Raw genomic sequence first — 12,120 nt, 5'->3', positions numbered from 1 at the left:
AAAATAAATACAATATATATATATATATATATATATATATATATATATATATATATATATATATATATATATATATATATACACACACACACATGTACACATTCATACTTGCTGCCTTTATCCATTCTCGTCGCCACCCCGCCACACATGAAAAAGCACACACACACACACGATCATGTCATAAAACAGTCATCAGCAAGAATTACGTAGAGAGAGAGAGAGAGAGAGAGAGAGAGAGAGAGAGAGAGAGAGAGAGAGAGAGAGAGAGAGAGAGAGAGAGAGAGAGAGAGAGAGCCCTCAGGCATGACTGGTACTGAACTGGTACAGGTCGTGAACAATACGTCACTAGCACGAAGATTACTCAACATCCTGTAGCTGTCAGGATTTTCCAGACTATTATCTTCCATGAGCCTGAGCACGTGACTACGGGCAGTAACCAGCTTGAGTCACAAACATTTCGTGTTCTTCAGTGGTCTACACTCACACTCAGAGGCAAACAAATGAGCAATCGATGAGACGAAAAACAAATTAAGTAGAGAAAACATTACCCTAGTATCATTAAGGCTAAACAAGATGTACAAGCACAGTGAAGTTTATATACTGAGTGTAGTACAGAACCCCCGTATGTGTACCTCCATCCCCCGTATGTGTGCCTCCATCCCCCGTATGTATGCCTCCATCCCCCGTATGTATGCCTCCATCCCCCGTACGTGTGCTCCATCCTCCGTATGTATGCCTCCATCCCCCGTATGTGTACCTCCATCCCCCGTATGTGTACCTCCATCCCCCGTATGTGTGCCTCCATCCCCCGTATGTGTGCCTCCATCCCCGTATGTGTACCTCCATCCCCCGTATGTGTGCCTCCATTCCCCGTATGTGTACCTCCATCCCCCTTATGTGTGCCTCCATCCCCCGTATGTGTGCTCCATCCCCTGTATGTGTGCCTCCATCCCCGTATGTGTACCTACATCCCCCGTATGTGTACCTCCATCCCCGTATGCGTGCCTCCATACCCCGTATGAGTACCTCCATTTCCCGTATGTGTGCCTCCATCCCCCGTATGTTTACCTCCATCCCCCGTATGTGTGCCTCCATCCGCCGTATGTGTGCTCCATCCCCCGTATGTGTACCTCCATCCCCGTATGTATGCTTCCATCCCCCGTATGTGTACCTCCATCCCCCGTATGTGTGGCTCCATCCCCCGTATGTGTACCTCCATTCCCCGTATGTGTGCCTCCATCCCCCGTATGTGTACCTCCATCCCCGAATGTGAGCCTCCATCCCCCGTATGTGTACCTCCATCCCCCGTATGTGTGCTTCCATCCCCCGTATGTGTACTCCATCCCCCGTATGTGCCTCCATCCCCCGTATGTGTACCTCCATTCCCCGTATGTGTGCCTCCATCCCCCGTATGTGTACCTCCATCCCCGAATGTGTGCCTCCATCCCCCGTATGTGTACCTCCATCCCCCGTATGTGTGCTTCCATCACCCGTATGTGTACCTCCATCCCCCGTATGTGTGCTTCCATCCCCCGTATGTGTGCTCCATCCCCCGTATGTGCCTCCATCCCCCGTATGTGTACCTCCATCCCCCGTATGTGTGCTTCCATCCCCCGTATGTGCCTCCATCCCCCGTATGTGTACCTCCATCCCCCGTATGTGTGCTTCCATCCCCCGTATGTGTGCTCCATCCCCCGTATGTGCCTCCATCCCTCGTATGTGTGCCTCCATCCCCCGTATGTGTACCTCCATTCCCCGTATGTGTGCCTCCATTCCCCGTATGTGTACCTCCATCCCCCGAATGTGTGCCTTCATCCACCGTATGTGTACCTACACACACACACACACATATATATATATATATATATATATATATTATCCCTGGGGATAGGGGAGAAAGAATACTTCCCACGTATTCCCTGCGTGTCGTAGAAGGCGACTAAAAGGGAAGGGAGCGGGGGGCTGGAAATCCTCCCCTCTCTTTTTTTTTTATTAAATTTTCCAAAAGAAGGAACAGAGAAGGGGGCCAGGTGAGGATATTCCCTCAAAGGCCCAGTCCTCTATTCTTAACGCTACCTCGCTAATGCGGGAAATGGCGAATTGTATGAAAGAAAGAAAGATATATATATATATATATATATATATATATATATATATATATATATATATGGAATATCACAAGAAATCAAGACACAACAAGGCTTTAAATCAGAAAGACAGAGCCAACCGTGTCCACCACGCGTTCGTGAACCCGTCCAGGACGTGTCCTGGTCGGCGGAAGACCCGTCCATGCAGGACACGTGATCATGAACTGATGCACATGGCGGCAACACCCAACACTTGCCAGATTATCCAGATGAACAATGATTTGCCAAAATTACTGGCTGTAGTTTTAGTAAATGACCGGCATGATTACCATCATTATTTGCTAACACAACCTCCATGACGGTAAGAACATTAACGCTGATGGCAAGTTCTTTGTATAAGTCAGTTGATATACACCGAAGAGACGAAGCTTCGTCTCTTCGACGTATATCGACTGACTTATATTTCTCTCTAGTGTCTCCCTTGATGATGTGATTATTACACGAAAGTTTACTTGGGAACTTATCGCGTTTCATTTTCCCCGTGGACTCACAGGAATATAATATAAATATATATATATATATATATATATATATATATATATATATATATATATATATATATATATATATATCTTTTTTTCTTTTAAACTATTTGCCATTTCCCGCGTTAGCGAGGTAGCGTTAAGAACAGAGGACTGGGCCTTTTTTGGAATATCCTCACCTGGCCCGCTCTGTTCCTTCTTTTGAAAAATTAAAAAAAAAAAAATGAGAGGGGAGGATTTCCAGCCCCCCGCTCCCTCCCCTTTTAGTCGCCTTCTACGACACGCAGGGAATACGTGGGAAGTATTCTTAATCCCCTATCCCCAGGGATAATATATATATATATATATATATATATATATATATATATATATATATATATATATATATATATATATATACGTTGAAATGTATAGTTATGTATATGCGCTGTGTGGACGTGTATGTATATACATGTGTATATGGGTAGGTTGGGCCATTCTTTCGTCTGTTTCCTTGCGCTACCTCGCTAACGTGAGAGACAGTGACAAAGTATAATAAATAATATATATATATATATATATATATATATATATATATATATATTTCAGCCCCCGCTCCCTCCCCTTTTAGTCGCCATCTACGACACGCAGGGAATACGTGGGAAGTATTCTTAATCCCCTATCCCCAGGGATAATTATATATATATATATATATATATATATATATATATATATATATATATATATATATATATATATATATATATATATGAAGTCTGTTGGGGATGAGAGAGCTTGGGAAGTGAGTCAGCTGTTGTTCGCTGATGATACAGCGCTGGTGGCTGATTCACGTGAGAAACTGCAGAAGCTGGTGACTGAGTTTGGTAAAGTGTGTGAAAGAAGAAAGTTAAGAGTAAATGTGAATAAGAGCAAGGTTATTAGGTACAGTAGGGTTGAGGGTCAAGTCAACTGGGAGGTAAGTTTGAATGGAGAAAAACTGGAGGAAGTAAAGTGTTTTAGATATCTGGGAGTGGATCTGGCAGCGGATGGAACCATGGAAGCGGAAGTGGATCATAGGGTGGGGGAGGGGGCGAAAATTCTGGCAGCCTTGAAGAATGTGTGGAAGTCGAGAACATTATCTCGGAAAGCAAATATGGGTATGTTTGAAGGAATAGTGGTTCCAACAATGTTGTATGGTTGTGAGGCGTGGGCTATGGATAGAGTTGTGCGCAGGAGGATGGATGTGCTGGAAATGAGATGTTTGAGGACAATGTGTGGTGTGAGGTGGTTTGATCGAGTAAGTAACGTAAGGGTAAGAGAGATGTGTGGAAATAAAAAGAGCGTGGTTGAGAGAGCAGAAGAGGGTGTTTTGAAAAGGTTTGGGCACATGGAGAGAATGAGTGAGGAAAGATTGACCAAGAGGATATATGTGTCGGAGGTGGAGGGAACGAGAAGTGGGAGACCAAATTGGAGGTGGAAAGATGGAGTGAAAAAGATTTTGAGTGATCGGGGCCTGAACATGCAGGAGGGTGAAAGGAGGGGAAGGAATAAGTGAATTGGATCGATGTGGTATACCGGGGTTGACGTGCTGTCATTGGATTGAATCAGGGCATGTGAAGCGTCTGGGGTAAACCATGGAAAGCTGTGTAGGTATGTATATTTGCGTGTGTGGACGTATGTATATACATGCGTATGGGGGTGGGTTGGGCCATTTCTTTCGTCTGTTTCCTTGCGCTACCTCGCAAACGCGGGAGACAGCGACAAAGCAAAAAAAAAAAAAAATATATATATATATATATATATATATATATATATATATATATATTATCCCTGGGGATAGGCGAGAAAGAATACTTCCCACGTATTCCCCGCGTGTCGTAGAAGGCGACTAAAGATGAAGGGAGCGGGGGGCTGGAAATCCTCCCCTCTCATTTTTTTTTTTTTTCCCCAAAAGAAGGAACAGACAAGGGGGCCAGGTGAGGATATTCCCTCAAAGGCCCAGTCCTCTGTTCTTAACGCTACCTCGCTAATGCGGGAATGGCGAATAGTATGACAGAAATATATATATATATATATATATATATATATATATATATATATATATATATATATATATTTATATATATATATAAAATTATATATATATATATATATATATAATTTTTTTTTTTTTTTTTTTCTTTGTAGCTGTCTCCCGCGTTTGCGAGGTAGCGCAAGGAAACACACGAAAGAAATGGCCCAACCCACCCCCATACACATGTACATACATACGTCCACACACGCAAATATACATACCTACACAGCTTTCCATGGTTTACACCAGACGCTTCACATGCCCTGAAGAAAAACATCAGGAAAAAAATTTTGGAAAATTTGCGAATGGCAAGTTTTAGGGATTTTTTTTCTTTTTTAGGTGCGGCCAGTACCGGTAACATGACTTAAATTTAGGGATTTAAATGTATAATATATATATATTATATATATTATATATATATATATTTATATATATATATATATATATATATATATATATATATATATATATATATATATATATATATATATAGGGGGGTTAGGGGAGAAAGAATACTTCCCACGTATTCCCTGCGTGTCGTAGAAGGCGACTAATAGGGGAGGGAGCGGGGGGCTGGAAATCCTCCCCTCTCATTATTTTTTTTTTAATTTTCCAAAAGAAGGAACAGAGAAGGGGGCCTGGTGAGGATATTCCCTCAAAGGCCCAGTTCTCTGTTCTTAACGCTACCTCGCTAACGCGGGAAATGGCGAATAGTTTGAAAGATATATATATATATATATATATATATATATATATATATATATATATATATATATATATATATATATATTCGCCATTTCCCGCGTTAGCGAGGTAGCTTTAAAAACAGGACTGAGCCATAGAGGAAATATCCTCACATGGGCCCCTTATCTGTCCTTTCTTTTGGAAAATTAAAAAAACTGGTGTGGAGGATTTCCAGCCCTCCGCTCCCTCCCCTTCTAGTGGCCTTTTTCGACACGTTAGGATTCTCATACGAATTACAAGGCCACTGCATGCATGAGGGAAATGGCGAATTTGGTATAGAGGGAAACTTAACGACTATGTATGTCGTATCCTAGCTAAAATATTTATCTTCTTTTCTAAACCGGACAGCAGGGAAGTTGGCCAAGAGCGCACCCAACACTATGACGTATGGTCATGTCCGAGTGACGGATCCTCGACGCGTATTGTACCAACGAACGTTGTCAGTGCACTCAATTTTATATATAAATACCCATACGATAGAACATATTTACCAGTGAGTATTTTGAATCGTTGAGAGAAAATGTATCTGAAGATCGATCAGATGAATGTCTACCACGCGTGTTTTGCTTGGCGACAAGTAAATATTACTGCCTTTGGCAGTGTGTGGCATCTTCCAATGGGAAGCAACCCATTATAAACACTGGCGGAGAATGTGAGCGTTCGTCGTAATCTCCGAGGCAACATGCATCGTTACAGAATGTCTCTAGAATAATTGACAACACTCAGTTGTTGGCTGTAGTTTTCGATGATGGCCTTTATAACCCTAGTAGTCTAAAGGCCTAAAGCTCAACCAACCATATAATCGCTTGTTAATCGTTATTTGGCGTCATAATACTCGATACATGTCATACATAATTGCGTTGACATTTACATATGGATTATCGGTAGTTAATGATGTTATATAGATTTGTCAGGGCTTAAATGAGTTAAAATTCAATCTTAAATACTTCTGTCATTCCTTGGAGCGCGAAGATTGTATATAACTTAAAGTAATTAAAATATAATTTCAATTCCTTGTAATGATAGTAATAGTATAATATGGGAAAACTGATGCAGCAGAATTTAGAAATCATTTCCTTTTAACGAGATTCTTAGCACATGACAGATGATGACGTGCGGGGTTTAAAACGACAAACTCACTTATTTAAGGATATTTTGTGTACTTCAATATTTTACAAAAATATTATGAATCACTTCCAAGTTCGATTGGAGGTGAACTTAAAGTGCCACTATGTAATTATCAGGACTATAAAGCTTTAGTATTTTGTTTACGGAGCTATGAAGTGGTCATGATTGTCATAGCCAGATGTTTAAAGTCTTTATATGCTTACTAGTAAGGTAATCATTCGTAAGTGATCAGCGTTTGGAGGGATGATGACGTGCTAAGACGAGGTTACTGCTACTAGCAATGGCGATTAATTTTCAATTCATTTTTTTGTTTTTGTTAAACGTTAAACAGAAAAAAAAAAGCTTTGCAATCGGTACGTAACGGAATTATGCCGCTTGAAAAGAGGATTTTTTACCTGTCTGAAAATTCCAATCCACCGAAAACAAAAATGACCGAAAAAGAGGCTGACGTCACTACATGCACAAATAATGGCGGTCGATCTAGCGAGAAGACATAGCGACTCGAGCTGTAGCCAAGATTTAGACATATACATGTCCGATGGCTTATCGATTTCTCAGGACCCTGACAACGGAGATGTCCAGCTAGGGACCCCAAACATACCTTTTTGAGCCAGAAGCTGATATGAATGAAGACTCAAACACGCAAGGTAGCCCCGTGCCCGAAGGAAACGCAGGACGCTTGGGAATAACGATTGGTCAGAAATATATTTGTAACAAGAAATATATTAAGTTGTATTCTCGAATTATTGATATTTAAATATATATAGGAATATCGTCAATATTTATAGGAGAATACATTTTTATACATCGCTCCGTACGTTGAATTTGATACAGGTTGGGCACAACAGCCAAATGGCCTATATTTTTACATGTACAAAGGCAATTATATGCAAAATGACCTCCAATTCACTGCCAATCAGAGAATTCCCTCCAAACTATATGCATGTGTACAGACATAATTCTTAAGCATGACAATATCCACTACGTAACAAGTTGCATTCCTACTGTGGAATAGGATTTCATAATTTGACAAAGTCACTTTCTCCCAATGAGGGCATTTACCTAGTCACTTTGCTGCCATGAAATCCCACATGATTATGGCTGTGCTTGAGGAGGACCCAGAAATACAATATCATTGAATATCATGGTTTCCAGCCAGTATGCCTACATCCATCTTTAAAGACAGCAATACGATGACCTCCCAGAAACTAATGGGTATCAAATCATATGTTGTTATATTTGTAGGCACAAACAAAGAAAGCAAGCATCTAATTTGCATATGAAATAAAGGACTGTAAAGTTATTAATGAGTTAACATGTCGTATAAACTTGTAACACACCATAAAAAAGTATCATAACATTATTTGAACTACAAGAAAAGTCACAAAACTAATAGATGAAAATGTAACAATACTGATGATGATAATAACAGTGCATGGTAGGGTGGGTGTGACGGACCATTACTAACCAGCCTAGCTGGTCTACATCTTTTAGTTTTGTGGTAACGTTCTTTTGACATTTCAAGCGAGTGTCCTCGGTTCGATCCCGGGTGGAGACGTGTGGTATCACACTCTCTTTCCTGTTACATTAGCATAGATTTGGCACTTCAACAAAAGATGTTAACTTGCTATGAGTGAAAGACTGTTACTGTGAAGTTAAACTATAAACAATTCATCAATAATTAACAGATCATACACCAAACAAATCAACATTCGCCCCGAGATAGTGGGACACAGCATGAATCAGTTAATTAACAAAAGTAATACAGCAACATCAATCAAAAAAAAATTAATGCGTCCAAAAATCTTAAAAATTTTTTTTTTTACATTTGTATAAAAAACAAGAAGAAAAATATTGCTGCATAACACATAATGTCTATAAATAGTTCAAGTTCAAATGTTTCAAGAACACAACATAGTAATAAAATCAATAATAAAAAATACTTGTCAAAATAACGACACGAAACAGTAAATACAGAACATGCTTTGTTATATAACAAAGAATTCTCAAAACAATTCACATCAAAAACAAGAAGAAATTCTGAACGAAGACAAAATAAAACAATTAAAATGATGCAAATTGACAAGGTAATCTGCAATTCAGTGAAATTCTATATTCATATTTTAAACAGACGAATGCAGTACATTGCATACAGGCAGCTTGCACAATGGTGAGTACCACTGCCTGCATGTGCTGTCCCCAGGATCCGTTCTGCATTTCCAGATGAAAATGGCCGTGGGCCATCGTCAAAACTGTTCACGCGATTTATTTCAAATACAAACTATAAATCACCATACTAAATCTACAGCAACGAAACTTAACTCACCACCACACACGTCACTCAAACACAATTTCACTATACAAGTCACTCCAAACACAACCTTGCCGCACACGTCATCTCGCACCAACAACAATACATTTCCATCTGTTATCTAGTTAAGCAGGCCTCGTATATAACCCCCTGCCTTCATGTTCCACGCTACATCCGCTCTCAAGTCCTGACCCTCGCGTGCATCATGGTACTACCATAGTCTGGGGAAGTCTCATGTCAGGTATGTTCTCGGAGTTTGCCGATAATATCACCTGGTCGTCAGGTGAGACATGTCACAAGATGCTGTTGTGGAATCCGTAAACATGGTTCTTCCCTTCCTATAGACTTCCTCATTTGGCGTCAGCTTCATTCACACTCCATTGTCTGCTGGACTGTGGGCCGCACACCTCCTTAGGCACTTTTAACCACATGCCGTTTCATTCCTTCTATTTCCTTATTCATAACATTTTTTTCTCCTCTAGTAGACGTCTCTCTGTTCGTCTCATATCCACCTGCGCTACTTTCAGCTGCACGTCAACATCCCAGCTGCACGTCAACATCCCAGCTGGGCCGCCAACACTCGCGTTAGTTTGTTGCCAACATGAGCCACGTGTGTTTTGGCAACCAGGGTCACATGGCACCCTTTCATGAATGCATGACCTCGATCGTGACAGGTGTGGCGCAAGACCAGCCACGTGTGTACACTGGTCATTAATGAGTCTCGCTGGTGGCAGGTGTGGCGCACAACTAGCCACATATGTACACTATTCATCAATGGGTCTCGCTAGTGGCACGTGTGTCGCACAACTAGCCACATATATACACTGTTCATTAATGGGCCTCGCTGGTGGCAGGTGTGGCGCAAAACTAGTCACATGTGTACACTGTTCATTAATGGGCCTCGCTGGTGTCAGGTGTGGCACAGGACAAGCCACATGTGTAAACTACACATATGTGAATCTCATTCACTGATGTTGTTTACTAGCTTGTGAGTATTTAGAGCAGGACTATAATAAGTACAAGGTTCCGTGGCAGACAGCGCTACGGACAATTCTTACAACACTGCCAGCAGCTCACACTTGTGTAGTTGGCCTCGCTCTCTATATGTCACTCTATCTCTATTTTCCACTCTTATCTTCCGCTCTATACTCATCTGTCTCTTTATCTTCCCCTCTTTTCTTATGTCACTCTATCTTCCCCTTTCCTTGTCACTATTTTCCCCTTTTCTTCTCTCTCTCTCTCTCTCTCTCTCTCTCTCTCTCTCTCTCTCTCTCTCTCTCTCTCTCTCTCTCTCTCTCTCTTTTTATGTCACTATCTTCCCCTCTCTCCTTATCTGACCTTCTATTCTCATCTTTCCCTCTCCTGTTATCTGCCCGTCTGTATCCTGTTGAGAGACACCAACAAAACCAAATCTGTTATTGACGAATTTTTCTTCTGTTGCCAGATGCAGTATATCATTGGGAGGAGCAAGAGAAGCTAAACATTACTGAGAGGTGAAGTTAGAGGCGCTATACATTTCTAAGAGGTGAAGTCAGAGGTGCTATACATTACCGAGAGGTGAAATCAGAAGTGCTATACATTACTGAGAGGTGAAGTCAGAGGCGCTATACATTTCTAAGAGGTGAAGTCAGAGGTGCTATACATTACCGAGAGGTGAAATCAGAAGTGCTATACATTACCGAGAGGTGAAGTCAGAGGTGCTACACATTACCGAGAGGTGAAGTCAGAGGTGCTATACATTACCGAGAGGTGAAGTCAGAGGTGCTATACATTACCGAGAGGTGAAGTCAGAGGTGCTATACATTACCGAGAGGTGAAGTCAAAGGTGTTATACATTACCGAGAGGTGAAGTCAGAGGTGCTATACATTACCGAGAGGTGAAGTCAGAGGTGCTATACATTACCGAGAGGTGAAGTCAGAGGTGCTATACATTACCGAGAGGTGAAGTCAAAGGTGTTATACATTACCGAGAGGTGAAGTCAGAGGTGCTATACATTACCGAGAGGTGAAGTCAGAGGTGCTATACATTACCGAGAGGTGAAGTCAAAGGTGTTATACATTACCGAGAGGTGAAGTCAGAGATGCTATACATTACCGAGAGGTGAAGTCAGAGATTTCCAGTGGTCATAATGGGTATTTATGGCTGACGTCAATGGAAGTAACTATGGAATAACAAAACACAACAGCGGCGTGTGATAGAGGGACAAAGTCATTCTGAGGTCACTTGTGAGGTCACTTACGTGTATACTTCCTGCCCATGACAGACCCGAGAAAATGATCAACATACGACCCATCCTGGGCCGTAGTGATATGGGACTGTTGTCGCTCACACGCAGGTGAAGGACGTCACCTGCCCAGTAATGACTTTGTCACCTTCAAACGTTTTGGATCCTGGAGGGAGAGCCATCAGCCAGGACTGTTGTGGATCCTGGAGGGAGCCATCAGCCAGGACTGTTGTGGATCCTGGAGGGAGCCATCAGCCAGGACTGTTGTGGATCCTGGAGGGAGCCATCAGCCAGGACTGTTGTGGATCCTGGAGGGAGCCATCAGCCAGGACTGTTGTGGATCATGGAGGGAGCCATCAGCCAGGACTGTTGTGGATCCTGGAGGGAGAGCCATCAGCCAGGACTGTTGTGGATCCTGGAGGGAGAGCCATCAGCCAGGACTGTTGTGGATCCTGGAGGGAGCCATCAACCAGGACTGTTGTGGATCCTGGAGGGAGCCATCAGCCAGGACTGTTGTGGATCCTGGAGGGAGCCATCAACCAGGACTGTTGTGGATCCTGGAGGGAGCCATCAGCCAGGACTGTTGTGGATCCTGGAGGGAGCCATCAGCCAGGACTGTTGTGGATCCTGGAGGGAGAGCCATCAGCCAGGACTGTTGTGGATCCTGGAGGGAGAGCCATCAGCCAGGACTGTTGTGGATCCTGGAGGGAGCCATCAACCAGGACTGTTGTGGATCCTGGAGGGAGCCATCCACCAGGACTGTTGTGGATCCTGGAGGGAGCCATCAACCAGGACTGTTGTGGATCCTGGAGGGAGCCATCAGCTAGGACTATTCTGGATTCTGAGGGCAGCCATCTGCCAGGACTGTTGTGGATCCTACGACAGCGAGGTAGCGCCTGGAAAGAGAAGATGAAAAGGCCACATCCGGTCACATCCATTCTTTAGCTGCCATGCATAATGCATCGAAACCACAGCTCTCTATCCATATCCAGACCCTACAGACCTTTCCATGGTTTACCGCAGACATTTC

The sequence above is a fragment of the Panulirus ornatus genome, chromosome 4 (assembly GCF_036320965.1).
Source record: "Panulirus ornatus isolate Po-2019 chromosome 4, ASM3632096v1, whole genome shotgun sequence".
NCBI classification, from domain to species: Eukaryota; Metazoa; Arthropoda; class Malacostraca; order Decapoda; family Palinuridae; genus Panulirus; species Panulirus ornatus.
Note: the sequence above shows the minus strand (reverse complement) of the source record.